This window comes from Lathyrus oleraceus, chromosome 3, assembly GCF_024323335.1.
Source record: "Lathyrus oleraceus cultivar Zhongwan6 chromosome 3, CAAS_Psat_ZW6_1.0, whole genome shotgun sequence".
Lineage (NCBI taxonomy): Eukaryota > Viridiplantae > Streptophyta > Magnoliopsida > Fabales > Fabaceae > Lathyrus > Lathyrus oleraceus.
The window spans coordinates 270,443,265-270,459,076 of record NC_066581.1 but is presented as its reverse complement, the minus strand read 5'-3'; positions in this window follow the sequence as shown (position 1 = coordinate 270,459,076).

Sequence of the window (15,812 nt, the reverse complement as noted above, 5' to 3'; positions counted from 1 at the left end):
ATGAGACAAATTGGATGGTAATCTCCAAGCTCTTGAGGAGGAGCTCTTTTTGGAATTAGAGTAAAAAAAAGTGGTTGTAACTGCTTTTGGCACCTTTCATATAACATAGAATTCAGATGAAAATTTCACTATATCTTTTTTATAATGCCCCAACATTCTTTGAAGAAGTTGAGATTGAATCCATTCGGCCTTTGGATTTTGTTTCCGTCACATCTCCAAATTATATCCTTGATTTCCTCTATCGAAAATGGTTCGGTCAAAAAAATATTGTCTGCCGGTGATATTTGATCTACCAATTCTCCTCCATTTGTTGGCTGAAGTTGATTATCCTCTTGAAAGGATATGGAAAAGTGCTCATTAACTTAATTATTTATTTCGTTCACTCCTTCTTGCTGCGGCTAGCAGAAATATACCCGAACGTATCGCATGCTCGAGCATACAACAGAGTCTTCATCTATTGGCTCAGTAAATTTACGCTTAATACTAGCCAATTCTCTCAGGCTAATTTTCTACTGCCCCATGTAAAATTGTTCATGGAACAATCTTTCTAGACGAGTCCAATCATGAATCAAATTCGCCGGGAGCATAGTGAGCCATGTAAAGGAATTCTTAGTGAGAGAACTCGGGAAATATTTGAGTCTCAGATTCTCATTATTAGTGATGTCCCCTGCGTCAGTTAGATACCTTGCCACATGTTCGACGGTAGATTCACTAGTGTCACTAGAAAATTTCGTGAATTTCGGGACTTTCAATCCCCTAGGCAATTTGATATGCGAATATACTCCGTTAAAGGGGAGATATAGTTAGGCCTATGGAGGCAATGTTTACCCCATTTCACGCCATAATCCTTTCGACCATGGCAGCCAAGTTGTTGTCTCCTATCCTATCATCGTATCGAACTTGATGTAAAACTTCGTCTGTATCTTGATTCTTGTTAACCATGACCACCCTTGGTTCCCTTTCCCACGACACTTGTTATTCGTTCCGGGGGTGGGTGGGAGGGGGGGGGTTCAACTCCAACCCCTTGATTAGCCACATCTATTCGGGGTGCATTTTGATGGGTTTGATTAATGGTAGGGTCCTCTTTAAGGATTGCTCCTTGGTTTTCTAATAACCGTTCCATTCGAAGTTGTCAAGACACTTGTGGAACTCCAAAGAAATATATAATGCGCATCAGTTGCGCTGTCATTTGTTGGTTTGTTTGTGTGGTATTTTATATTAAGGGATTTAATATTATCCCCATTTATTGGGCAAGCATATGGACCATCACATGGTTACTTTCGTCCATTTGTTACCGTAAAACTACTGCAGAGTTTGTAGTAAAATTGGACATTTGTTGGGTAGGAAACCCCACCCTTATTGGTTAGTTAATTCGACCCATATTATTAATGTAACACTCAATTTTTTATTAAATATTTTATTGTATTTTAATTGTTTGAATTATGGATTTTTATGATTTATTTTATGGCTGGGTGTTGATGGAGTATGTATCATTGAGTTGGAGGTATAGATGGATGATAGAAGTAAGTAGAATAATTTAGAATTGTTTTGATAATTAACAATAATGTTTCATTTATTTTTATTATATTAATTAGTGAAGATAGAATAATTGGGTCAAACATGAGAAATTGAGAAAGTTAGTGAGAGAAAGGAATATAAGATACTTAAATTTGGGTCAAGTTGGTGATTTGGAAAAGTTTACCCTAAAAATAAAAAGTTAAGAGGAATCAAAGTTTATGGAGATTTTCAAATTTGAGAAAAAGGAGCAAAGAGGCAATAAGAAAGGCGATCAAGAGAAGAAAGTGAAGGTTTCAATTCAGAATATTTGCAAGGAATTCAGGTAAGGGTGAGAACTTGTTCCAATAGTAATGAGTATGGTAGAAATGTAGAATGGAAGAACCTTTAACCTCCTTAGGATTAGGTGTTTTGATTCATAATTTTGAATTTGGATGCTATGATGGTTGTTATATGATGAATTTTATGTCCCTTATGTGTGTGTATTTTATCTGTTTTTATGATTGAACATATATCCACTATTGTTGCAATTTTGAAGGTTTTAGGCATAATCTTAAAATTGTGATTAAATGATTTAATTGTGTTAAAACTGTAAATTAACTTTAGATAATTAGAGTATTGCATGACTTGTAATTTTCTGAGCGTTTGGATTTTTACGGAATCGAAATCGGAGGTCCGCAAGGCCTCCAACAAAAAGCGCAGAAAATTATGCATTCTGTCTGTCACGATCACACTCAGCGTGGGAGCCTCTTTTTTGTGTTTTTCAATCGAAATCATTTTGGCCATAACTTTTGATTCGTAAGTCCAAATCGAGTGTCGTTTGAAATGTTGGATATATGAAACAGAGAGATATAACTTTATTTCAGGGATAAAATAATTTTGGTGATTATTTCATGGAAGTTTTTGGGATTGAAAAAGATGAAAATTATGTTGGAAATTTTAGAAAACAATAACTTTTTAGTAACACTTTCGTGTACGATTTTGATCATAACTTTCAACTCGTGAATCATTTTGGGTTGTGGTTTAAAGCATTAGAAATATGACTCTCATAGATATAACATGGTGTTGATAAGTGAACTATTTAAGTATTATTCCTATGCCTACTGTATTGGTGAAGTTTTTGTTCATACGTTTGATTAATGAATTCTTGACATATCCCGACGATTTTGGTCATAACTTTTATTTCGTAAGTCTGATTTTGATGCTGTTTGAGGCATTAGAAAGATAACACTCAAATCTATAACATGGTAGTGATTGTTGATATTTTTTAATAATATTCATATGCCTGATATGTTAATAAATGTATTAGTTTATACATTTGGTTGATGAATCATTGGATTTGTTGTAATATCGTGGTGTGATGATTATGTTGTTATGTCGATGATGTTAAGATGTTGATGAGTTGCTGATGTTTGTTGATATTATTCACGTGGAAACATGAATTGGTTGTTGCATGATGAATGATATGATGCATAAATGATGAGATGTGTGTGGGGATCCTTTAGGTGAACCTTGTTATGTTAATGCATGTTATTTGAGAGTCATGCATATTGGTGTACGAGATTCGGTCCAATTTTGGTGAGCCTCGATTATATGGTGAGGGATTGGGTGGGAGTAGATAATTCTTATTATGGTGTATTAGTGAAGCGTTACCTATGTTGATGGTAACGAGTTTTGGTGAGCCTCGATCCCATTGTGATGGATCCGGTGCGAGTCGCTAATTCCTATTATGGGGGATTAATGAAGCGTTACCTATGGTGATGGTAGCGATTTTGGTGTTCTCTGGTTCCAAGAGGGAATCGATCCTATGGTGGGGATAATGGAGTGAGATGAACCTGGATGTTCATATTTGGTACCACATGCATGTCGAGTCGATGTTGAGTACATTGCATAAGTGTTGCATTTGTATTGATTATTAATGATGTGTTGTTGGATGTGATGTTGTTGCATATGATGTTAATGATAATTGAGATGTGGTTGTGTATGATGTTGATTATGACTTGGATGTAAGAATGTGATATATTATGTTGCATGATTGTGTAAATGTTATACTTTATTCTTCATTCTATATCATTATTATTGAAATAAACTCTCACCCATTATGTTTGACTGTTGCCTTTACATGGGCATCGTGCAAATACTCAAGATTAGTATTTTTGAAGTAAGTTGAAGGTAGCTATTGAATTACTTCTTTATTTTGTTGCTTTTACTAGTGGTACCTTGCTCTGATCATGTAACATCGGGTTGGGTTAAACACTTATTTTATTCCTTATGTCTGATTATGTTGAAGTCATAAGACTAATTTTGTTGTTGAGAATTCTTAAGATGTTGAGTTGATTGATTAAACCTCTCTTATTTTGTTATTACAATTGAATTTGAGACTAGATGATATTACTTGCTTTATCTTCCATAATTGTGATGATAATTCCGCTGCGATGATACTTTAAAATGGAAGTGAGCATGCAGTGACAAGTTATGAATGTCTTATTATGTGAATATATAATATCGATTAGATGAGATGGATGTCGTGTAAACATCTCAGGTATTATTCATATAAGTGGGATGTCGTGTAAACATCCTTATTACAAATGTGTGTATTGAAATTTATTGTTGAAACCCGTGTTACGGACATGTCATATGTGTTATGAATGTGTGACATCCTACATGGTTTTATTTTATATTTAATTTACGCGATAAATTATGTGCGGGGTTTAGGGTGTTACAATTAACACCTGGCCCATACCCTTTTAAGGGAGAGAACATTTTTACCAATGGGTCCGCGAGCATTGACGTCACATTGTGAAAATTTGCCATCATTGAAGTTGACATGCCATATGGCTGTTCGCACCATTCAAAGGCATCATAAATTCAGTCACATAATGCTTAAACGCGCTAGATCCTACTAGAGGAGGGGTCACTTGTTGACCCCATGCCGTCACGGGAGATAAAATTGGTCCACTATGAGTATTCGATGGTATGGCTGTTGTACTCGTCGTGGATGGAATTATTTTGGACACATATACTACGACCGTAGTTTCTCCATTATTATTTGGCGGACTCGCCATCCTTACATATCTCCTCTTTTGTATTGCTTCATTATTTGTGGCTACTTTACCACTTATTAATCTCATGCAACGAAGTTAGAGAAACTATAAACGAAGAAATTTTAAATACTTCAGAGATTCAAGCATTTGTCCCACTGGATGTGCCAATTTGTTTACCGTTGAAATTGATAAACAATCGCTAGTCTTCCAAATTCTATATTTTTTGGTTACTAGCAAGATCGACTATATTGATTCTAGGACATCTGGTTTAAATCTGTTCAAATTTTATCACTTATGAACATTTCGATAATGCTCTGTTCGTTTGAGCATAATGTTAACATTTGTAAAGAAATGCAGAAATGTAAATGGAAATGTAAAGAAATTTTAAAGTAACTTTACAAAGAAAGTAAATGACAATATTGTAAATGACTTGATACAAAAGTAAATTTGGTGATCACACGTACATTGCACTCAAGAAACTCGTTTCTCAACAACAAAGATACTTTGAGTAATATAAGAGGTTTTATACAAAATAGAACACCACTGATCCTAATCACTAAGATCCCCATTTATAATAAATCGAAAATAAAGGTAACAAGTGGTCATTTCTCCAAAAGATGACACGTTCTCCCTTGCATAGACTTCGTCACTTATTGCCTTCCACGCGTCTTCCCAAAAAGTAGATAAGACCAAAAAATGGTTATGAGCCTCAATTCGAATTCATGCTCATCGAACAGAACTTTAATCGAACATCTTCATCGAAAAAGCATGAATCTAAATTCAAGAATATTTCTAAGTCCTAGACCAATCCTTATTCGACAAAATGATAGCTTCGACTACGCCTTCTCAACTTCTTTGTCGAAAACAATATATTTTTCCCCAACGTCGAAATTCCAGCTAATAGTAGCATCATAAAATATGTATTTTATCCTTTTAATTATGAGTCAGGGTTTTAGGGTGTTACATTGTGATAAAAGATAAAGCATACTTCAAGAGGTAATTCTTGAATCCTTATTGTAAGACCCCAATTTTGACCCTAAGATCCCTCATGCAATTTCATCATAAGCATTAGTATTGAGATCATACCTTGGCATCCTCCTTACCCCTCTTTCATTGGGTTTATTTTGGGAGAGACCACCAAGCACTATGTGATTCTATCATACTTCTATATCATCATTTTACTAACCAAAATACAAAAATATGTCTTTGCATTTGCCTAACTCTTTTGTAGGTAGGGCATGATCTCCATTGATCTATCAAGTTCATATCTAGGGTTTGAGACCCTCATGACAAAGAGCACAACCATGAATTAATCTAAGAATGGTTATGAGCATCATATATGAGTCCCAATTACCTCTACATGTTCTATTGATCAAGTATTCTTCAAGAGTTTGAGGGTGATTTGCCTTAGAAACCCTAGTTTGACTAGGTATCTTGAGTAACTTCTCCAACAAGCTATCTCACATATTGATCAAATTTTTCAAGGGACACTTCAAAATTCATCATCTTATGAATATATGATCTACCATGAGCCTAGAAAATCAAAGGAATTGAAGGTTAGCATGTTGGTCGATGGTGGTTAGCCAGATGAATTCATCTAATCAAAATTGGGTCTCCCTAGACCCAATCTCCTACAATTTTCATCATATGAAAATTATTCCATGAGCAAAGTTACTCTAAATTGACATTCCAAACAACTTTCATGTTGATACCTAGAGCTAGTTTTGCTTGGAAAATCATTTTCTATGTTGAAACATTATATGTCATTTTGTCTAAACCCTAATTTGAAAGTCAACTTCCCAAGGCCATAACTTGCTCATTTTTTATGAGATGAAAGATTTCCAAGTTGAAAAATCAAATTCAATATGTCTACTTCAACGTTTATGTTTGGAGTGAGAGAAAATTCAACTTTTATGAGCATGTGATATGAGGATACATTATAGGTCATTTTTGACCTATACCATTGAACAAGTGATTTTCCCAAACTTCAAAAATGCATAACTATATCATTCTAAATCTAAATGATATGAAATTGGTGACCATTTTGAAGGTCTTTGAAATATATACAACTTTGATGAATATACTTTTCTCATTTGATGCTCACACAAAAAGTTAAGCAAGGTGGAATATTGAGATATATAGCTTGACACTTAGAAAAATTTTCAACATGTTGAAATTTCCAAACTTCCACCTCAAAATTCTCCATGTTCCATGTTCCAAATGAAAAAGTGTTCAACATCAAACTTGTTCCCCTTGATCCAAGCTTTCCAAAGAACTCAAGTTCATGCATTTTGGACAAAGATTGCTAGGTTTGCGCATGGCTTTAACAGGGATGCATCATTTGAAAGAATCAATTGTACAAACTTAAGTTCACAATGCCTTGCCATTCAAGCTTCACTCAGACTTCATTTTGAATCATTTTGGACCTTACTGCATTGCATCATGGGAATGTACATGCCCATGCACTCGTGCCATCCATATTGCCAATTTTAGACAGATTTTGAAGTGTGCAAATATCATTCCCTTTGACTATAAATAGAAGGCTTATAAGCTCATTTGAATAAAACTTTGCCCGCCAGCTTTGCCCCTCATTGAAACGCTCTCGTTCTAAAGGAAACCCTGAGAAATTTCAATTTGAAATTTGAGTTTGAATCTCAACTGTTGGAGATTCAAGAACTCCAAGATCCACAACCTTGCAACCTCTCAAATCACTTCCTATTAGCTTCTCAAGTGTGATCAGATCGTGTTTGAAGCAAGCAACATCAAGAACTGCATAGCATTGAAGGTAATTTTCAGAAAACTTCATCTCTTTGATTCTCACTCAATTATACTCAATTTCTTGGATCTTTGGTTGTCTAAAGTCTTACCAATGTAGGCAAGAAGATTGAGTTGCTTAGAGGTCAACCGGAGAAGAAGACCGGAGTTACAGGTCCGACGATGTGTTGGCATCTCTCCAGACCACATGATCCTTTTCAAACGTTTTAATCTCGCGTGTTGGTTTTAAATACCATCCCTGCAACGCATTGACTAGTGTCCATTATGGAACGCGCGCCGAGGACCACTTGATCTGCCACCTCAATTAATGAGGGAGATCAAGTGGTCCACATTTTTTTCTATTTTCTTATTTTTATTTTCATTAGTTTATTTTCATTAATTCATATTAATTTTAATATTGATCCAAAAAATATGAGAGTTTCACCAAAAATTTTCAAATAATTTCCTCTTTCATATTTTGGATTAAAATTATTTTTTGGATCATTATTAATATTTTTCATAATTTAATTGATTTTGTGATTGTTTTTAATTGTTTAAAAATACTTTTAAGTCTTTAAAAATTCTGAAATTTTTTCTCCAAGGTCCTTTGACCTTGGTTGACCTATGATAAATCTCATGGCCATTTCTTTGGTGTTTTGATGAGGTTTTAGGAATTTGGCAAACCATATTTAATTTAAATGTATTATTTTAGTATTTTTAATTTGAATAAATGCCAATTAACTGTGTTGACCAATTGTGATGACTTGTTTGAGTTTGACTCTTGTTGTTGGGTCTTGGTCAATGTTGATTTATCTTTGTCAAGTTAATATCATTGGATTTAGGGGATTGATGGGATGTACATTCCATCTCCCAAAATGAATGGATGATATTAATTTGGTAAAAGTCCTCATTTGACCAATTTGAGTTTTGATCCATTCCCCTCCCTCTTCATCTCATTCTCGTTCTTTATGCATTCATCTCATTTGGCCTATGATATCTCAAAGTCCTAAGGCTAGTTGATTGAAAAATCAACATAAGTATGGATGTGATTAGGCCACCTGTTTTGTATATTCTTTTTGTGTGTGGTATATTTCATGAGCATAGTCCATTATACTATGTCTCTAACATGCATTAACACCAAAATTCTATTACCCGACCTCAAATAGTTCTGACTTCTACATAAGTCCAATTACGATTGCTTAACATAGCGCTAAATTTGTGACATAAAAGGCATAACATTCTAGTCAGTGAGATTGTAAGTCTCCCCTCTTTCATGATATTATGTGGAGACTTGGCATTTTTTCCCTCCTTTGGAAGATGTCTTGCCTCAAGGATCCATGCTTGTGATAAGTGGGTTGAGTGTTCTCCAAAGAATGACTTAAAAAATAAAAAGCAAAAGTAAAACAATACTAACTTCTAACTCATTAACAACTAACTTTTAATTTCAAGCCATTTACTTTAATGTCATTTAATTTTAGTCTTTATTCATTTGCCATTATTCATACCATTCTAATTGTTTATGTTAATGCAATTTTCATTTTGTCCACTTAGACCATATTGTGTGATATATTCCATTTTATGTATACTTTGTTTGTTTCTGTGGTCTTTAATTATTAATGTACACAATAATAACAAAAACCCTAAAAAACTTTTGTGTGGACTGTTGACTTGATCTTGGACAAATGGACTTAGAACTTAAGCAACATTCCTATGCTAAAGGACTTGGCAAATGGCAACTTTTGTGTAACCAAGTGATTGCAATTTGAAACTTCATATGATACACCATTCAAGATCCCTTTGAGTTCATCTGCAACATGATCATTGTGAAGTTGTTATTTTGAACCTGTAACTTATGGAATTCATCTGTTACATGGGCTAATTTGAAGAAGATCATGGAGTGGCTAAAGCTTGGACGTGGCTATCTTTATTTGATGCCTTGCTCTTCAAGATAATATAATTGTGCATTTGTGTGTTGCTTGATTCTAAATGTCCAAGGGAATTTGGGTTTCTATTGACATTCTTGTCTATTAGATTGCTACCCATTGGTCAGATCTTTTCAACCCTTAACTTTTAATTTTGTGCATAGGATTAGTCTCTTCATCTTTTCCCCATTTCTTAAATTTCAAAATCTCTCCCTCCATTTTAAGAAATTTTTCTTTGTTTGAACTAGTTTTGTTATAAACTTTGACCACTTTGCAAACTAGAAACTTTGGCCTTATGCAATTGCATTTTCAAACTTCTTTTCTTAATCAAACTTGTAAATGAACTTAATTATACTTGACTTAAACTTTCAAAAAGCCAAAAAGAACTAACTCATTCAAACCATTTTTTAGGCCTTTGTGCCTTTCAAACATAATTTTTGTTAAAAGCAATGCATCCACTTTGAAATTTGTATCACGAACTACGAGGTTTTGATCCCTCATTTTTATGTTGGTACGTAGGCACAAGTCCGAAGGTCTTATCAAACACAAAAATATAATTAATGAATTCTTTTCTCATCCCCTAATTCTATTTGTTTGTAAGCATCATTTTTGTACCAAATACATATGCACACAAAAAGGACTCCCTAGGAGTACCTAGGACACTTTGGGTGCTAACACCTTCCCTCTGTGTAACCAACCCCCTTACCTGTAATCTCTGACATTTTATTACTTTTGATTTGAAAACTTCTTACTTTTGGGTTTTGTTCGTACTTTTTCCCTTTTTCCCTTGGAAATAATAAAAGCGCGGTGACGACTCTTGTTATTTGATGTCTAACTTATCCATAGCTTGGTGATCATGAATTTACCGCTACAGAAATTAAGTGGAGAATCTGTTGGATAATAGTCTCCATTGGGTTTAGCCTACTTTTTGTGTGTATATATTTGTAAATATGTGATGTTTGTATATATGTATGTGTGATATAATATGTTTGTTGTGCTTGGTGATCTCTGAGTGGTGAGATAAGTTCTAACCCGAACTTGAGTGCAATTAAGATAGGAGGATGGTATAGTCATGTTCGACTTGTGTGGAGTAGTCCTTAACAAGTTGGCTTGAGATCCATCTGCTCAGTGGAGCCTCTTTTGGATTTGGAAATGTCACACAAGTATTTGTGGTTATGCATTGCTACCTCTAATTTGGGTCCGAGAAGCTGAGGACCGTAGAACATTTACCCCCTCTTGGCCTATTTAGGATGTAGTGCAGAGACTGTTCAAGTGTAGACTTGATAACAGTTGTTACACGATACTACACTCAGACGAGTTTCTCTTGAGAATATTATGGGTCGATAAGTCAGCCATCTTAACCTGTAATATCCGATAGATGGAGTTAAGACTCTGGGAACTTTTTAGAACATGATCTACAGGTTTTTATCCTTAGTTCACTCCTTTGGGATGGTTCTTACTCAGACTCCATGCTCGTGACTTACAACAAACCCTTGATTCTTGGTTGATCCAGTCAAATCTTGTCAATATCAATGGAACTTGGATGTTGATAAGGTGTAAACCATAATCCACCAAAGTGGATGATTGATCTTGACAATGACTTGATTCATCCCTTGACCTTTGTTTGTTTGCCTTGTGTGTGATCCCTTATTTGTGATTGTTGCATTCATGCATTCATGCGCATCATAACATTCATCACACAAAAATTTCAAGGAACTGGGGTATTATTTGCAAATATTTTCAGACCATGGATTGTGGACGAAGGAACACTAAGAAGTACAGTTTCAGATGTCCCGACTTGAAAGAGTTAAGGAAGCTAACATCTTTTGTATTAGATCCCTTGGACTTCAAACAACACCATGGTAAGCTTCTGTCCATCTTGTCTGTTGATGTGGTTGAAGGACTTCTGAGTGTGTTAGTGAAGTTCTATGATCCTCTCTACCGTTGTTTCACTTTCCCAGATTATCAGCTTGTGCCTACCTTGGAGGAGCATTCTTATCCTTTGGGGATACCTGTCTCTAGTAGAGTGCCTTTTAGTGGATTGGAGGAGATTCCCCGATCTAATCTTATTGCTGAAGCTCTTCACTTGAAGAAGTCTGAGATAGAGGTTCATTGGGTGAAGAAAGGAGGATTGTTTGGGTTGCCATCTGATTTCCTCATTAAGGAAGCTACTGCTTTTTCTCAAGCCGGTAGCGTGGATGCTTTTGAAGCTAACATTGACGGTTTTGTTGATGTTAACACCATTAGAATTTTCTTGATTGGGAATCCCGTGTCTACTTTGTTGGGTGACATGTATTTCTCTTTGCATCTAAGGAATTCTAAGGGTGGTGGAACTATTGTCTGTTGGATTCCTCTCCTATACAAGTGGTTTATTTCTCACTTGCCTCAAACACCTGCTTTTGTGGAGAACAAACAATGTCTATGGTGGTCTCAGAGACTTATGTCTCTCACTAATGATGATATAGTTTGGTATAATCCTTCTTTGGGCAGTTTGGAGATTATTGATAGTTGTGGTGAATTCTCTAATGTGCCTCTCATTGGTACACAAGGAGGAATTAACTGCAACCCTGCTTTGGCTCGTCGTCAACTTGGGTTCCCCTTGAGAGACAAGCCTAATAACACGTGTTAGAAGGTCTTTTCTATCAAGAGGGTAAGGATCCCCAACATTTGAAGCAAAAGATTGTGCATGCTTGGCATAATGTGCATAGAAAAGGAAGATTCGAGCTTGGTCTGCGGAATTGTGTAGCTTTGGAAGCTTACACTCTTTGGGTGAAAAAGAGAGCTTTGGAGTTGAAGATGCCTTGTCCTTGTGAAAGACCTATATCTATGGTTGTGGTTGAGCCATTAACTCTCCCTAACCAAGATGTATAGGAGTTGGAAGACGCACTCGCCAAGATGAAGAAAGAGAAGGATATGTGGGAAGAACATTTCCGTGATTTGAACAAGAAGCATGAAGAGTTGCAATGGAGTCTAAGGACAAAGATACACTTATTGAGTTACTTGAAGACTGAGTGAAGAAGAGACAAAGAGAGCCAGAGGTTTCATCTTCTAGCATGCCTCAGCCTTCCGTTGCTTGGAAGAAGATTATTGATCAGCTTGTCCTCGAGAAGACTCAGATGAAGGCTTCTTTTGAGACTGAGATCCGCCGCATTCGAAGGAAGTACGCGCCTTCAGCTAGGTCTTCTGAAATTGTTTTTAGGGATCCTTAGGATGACTAGTCTCCTTTTCTCTTGTATTTTTCATTTGGTTTCTGAAATTGTACTCAGTGTAACCCTTCTAATTATATAAATGAAAAGAGATTTTTGGTCATATAAAAATTATTGCAAATTGTTGATATATATATATATATATATATATATATATATATATATATATATATATATATATATATATATATATATATAATATATATATATATATATATATATATATATATATATATATATATATATATATATATATATATATATATATATATATATATATATATATATATATATATATATATATATATATATATATATATATATATATATGCAAAAGATATAGTAAGTTTCTTGAAAACAAAAATAAATAAACAAGCATTGCATTTCATGCATCATTTGCATAAACAAATTTCTCTTTCGCCAGATGTCTCATTGGTGTTTCTTCTGTGCTTTAGCGAAGCTGACTCATCGGTACAACACCTGTGCCAATCATCTGAAAATTATGGAGCATCTAGAGCAAGAGAGCAGAGAGCTGAAGGACGAGATCGGCCGCCTGACTTCCATGATGGAGTCAATTCTTGCCGCTGAGAGTCAATCTTCTCCAACGCCTGCAACTCCTCCTCCTCAGAGGACTGTTATTTTAGAGATGGCTACCTCTACCATGCCTGCTGCTACCGCTTATTTTGCGCCCACTATGCCTGTCGGATTCCCGTGGGGAATGCCGTCCAACTTTATGCCTGAAGGCTTTGCGCCTACCTTTGCTTCCATGCCAGCATCTAGCCCGGTCATGTCTATGCCACCTCCCATTGTGCACACTTTACCTCGTGTGGAGGACACCATTTATCACTCCGAGCCGTCTGAGGGTCCGGATGTTTACGAGAAAATGGATGAAATGAAAGATCAGTTTCTTGATCTGCGCAAGAAATTGAAGACGCTAAGGGCTAAGGACTTGTTTGGAAAGAGTGTTGCTGAACTGTGTTTAGTGCCCAACGTCAAGATCCCGGTGAAGTTCAAAGTGCCTGACTTTGAAAAGTATAAAGGGAACACTTGTCTGCTCAGTCATCTAGTGATGTATGCTCGCAAGATGTCTACTCAGACCGACAATGATCAATTGTTGATTCATTACTTCCAAGATAGTTTGACCGGTGCTGCGCTCCGTTGGTATATGGGATTAGACAGTGCAAGCGTTCGTACTTTCAACGACTTGGGAGAGACTTTTGTCAAGAAGTATAAGTACAATGTGGACATGGCGCCTGATAGAGACCAACTGAGGTCTATGTCTCAGAAGGATAAGGAGACGTTTAAGGAGTATGCACAGATATGGAGGGAATTGGCTGCTCAGATCACTCCTCCTTTGGAGGAAAAAGAGATGACAAAGATCTTTCTGAAAACTCTGAGTTCATTTTATTATGAACGAATGATTGCTAGTGCCCCCAGTGACTTTACCGAAATGGTAAACATGGGGATGAGACTTAAGGAAGGAGTCTGAGAGGGACGTTTGTCGAGAGATGAAGCATCTTCGAGTAAGAGATATGGTAGCAAATTTAGGAAGAAAAAGGGCAATGAAGCCAATGCAATAAGCAGTGGGAGGCAGAGGAGGCCTCAGATCAGAAGGAATCAACCATCCCGTCAACATCATCATCAAATATCTTCAGTTATCCCTGTGTTTTCTAACCAACAATCAACATCAGTTCAACAATCAGAACGTCAACAACACCAACCACAACAACGAGCAAACACCTACAACAGCAATACCAACAACAATCATCATCAACAAAACTTTGAGAGGAAGAAGGTCTCTTTAGACCCGATTCCTATGTCTTATGCAGAATTGTATCCATCTTTGGTTCTCAAGAACCTAATCCAACCAAGAAACCCACCACAAATTCCAGAACCACTTCCATGGTGGTACAAGCCTGAGCTCTGTTGTGCTTTTCATCAAGGAGCACCAGGACATGATATCGAGAATTATTATCCGCTCAAGTATGAGGTTCAGAAGCTGATGAAGAGTGGAATGGTGTCCTTTGAGGTCCGAGCACCGAATGTGAAAGCAAATCCATTACCCGCCCATGGGAACTCTTCTGTGAATATGGTGGATGGTTGCCCTGGCGAGTTTAAGGTTTTTGATGTATGTTTTATCCGAAGATCCTTGGTGCATATGCATAAGGACATTTGTATGGTGAGTGATTGTGAGCATGACCATGATGATTGTGTTGTTTGCGGTATTAATTCAAGGGGTGCGAAGTTGTAAAAAGGGACATCCAACGACTGATGGATGAAGGCATGATACAAATTGTTCAATCCTGTTATGTAGATGACGATGTAAATGTCATAGTGCCCATTTTCAAGCAGCCAGAGAGATTGGTAATTCAGTACGACAACAACAACAGTAACAATGTCAGAAATAGATCAGTATCGTCGTTGGTTATACGGTTAGCGGGCCCAGTCCCGTATTCATCTGATAAAGCTGTGCCGTATCGGTATAATGCTACAGTGATAGAAGGTGGTCAAGAGGTCCTGTTACCTACGACTAGCTCTGTGGTGAGCATTGCTGATGTTACCAAGGTGACCCACAATGGTCGTGTGTTTGGGTCGGTGTTCCCAAAGGATAAGGAAGAATCAGTTGTTGGAAAGAAGGTAGAAGTGCCTGTTGTATTTCTAGTTGGTGCTTCAAAGGGTAAGTCTGGTGATTCCAGTGACTTGAAAGCTAACGATGATGATGAGGTACTTCGATTGATCAAAAGAAGCAAGTTCAATATGGTGGAGGAACTGCTCCAAACCCCCTCAAAAATCTCAGTGTTGTCTCTGCTCATGAATTCTGAAGCGCACAGAGAAGCATTGCAAAGAGTTCTGGAACAAACTTTTGTAGAACATGATGTTACAGTGGATCAATTCGATCATATCGTGGCTAACATCACTTAGTGCAATAATCGTAGCTTCTATGATGAAGAACTCCCTGAGGAGGGCAGAAATCATAATCTGGCTTTGCACATTTCTATGAATTGCAAAGAGGATGCTTTGTCAAATGTGCTTGTTGACACCGGGTCATCATTGAATGTGCTGCCAAAGTCAACTCTGTCAAAACAATCATACCAAGGAGCGCCTATGAGGTATAGCAGTGTAATCGTCAAAGCTTTTAACGGTTCGCGTAAAACGGTTATTGGTGAAGTGGGCCTTCCGGTTAAGATAGGTCCGAGTGATTTTCAAATTACTTTTCAAGTAATGGATATCCACCCGGCCTACAGTTGCTTGTTGGGAAGGCCATGGATCCATGAGGCAGGAGCCATTACCTCCACTTTGCATCAAAAACTCAAATTTGTGAAGAATGGGAAGCTTGTGATTATTGGTAGGGAGAAGGCGATGTTGGTTAG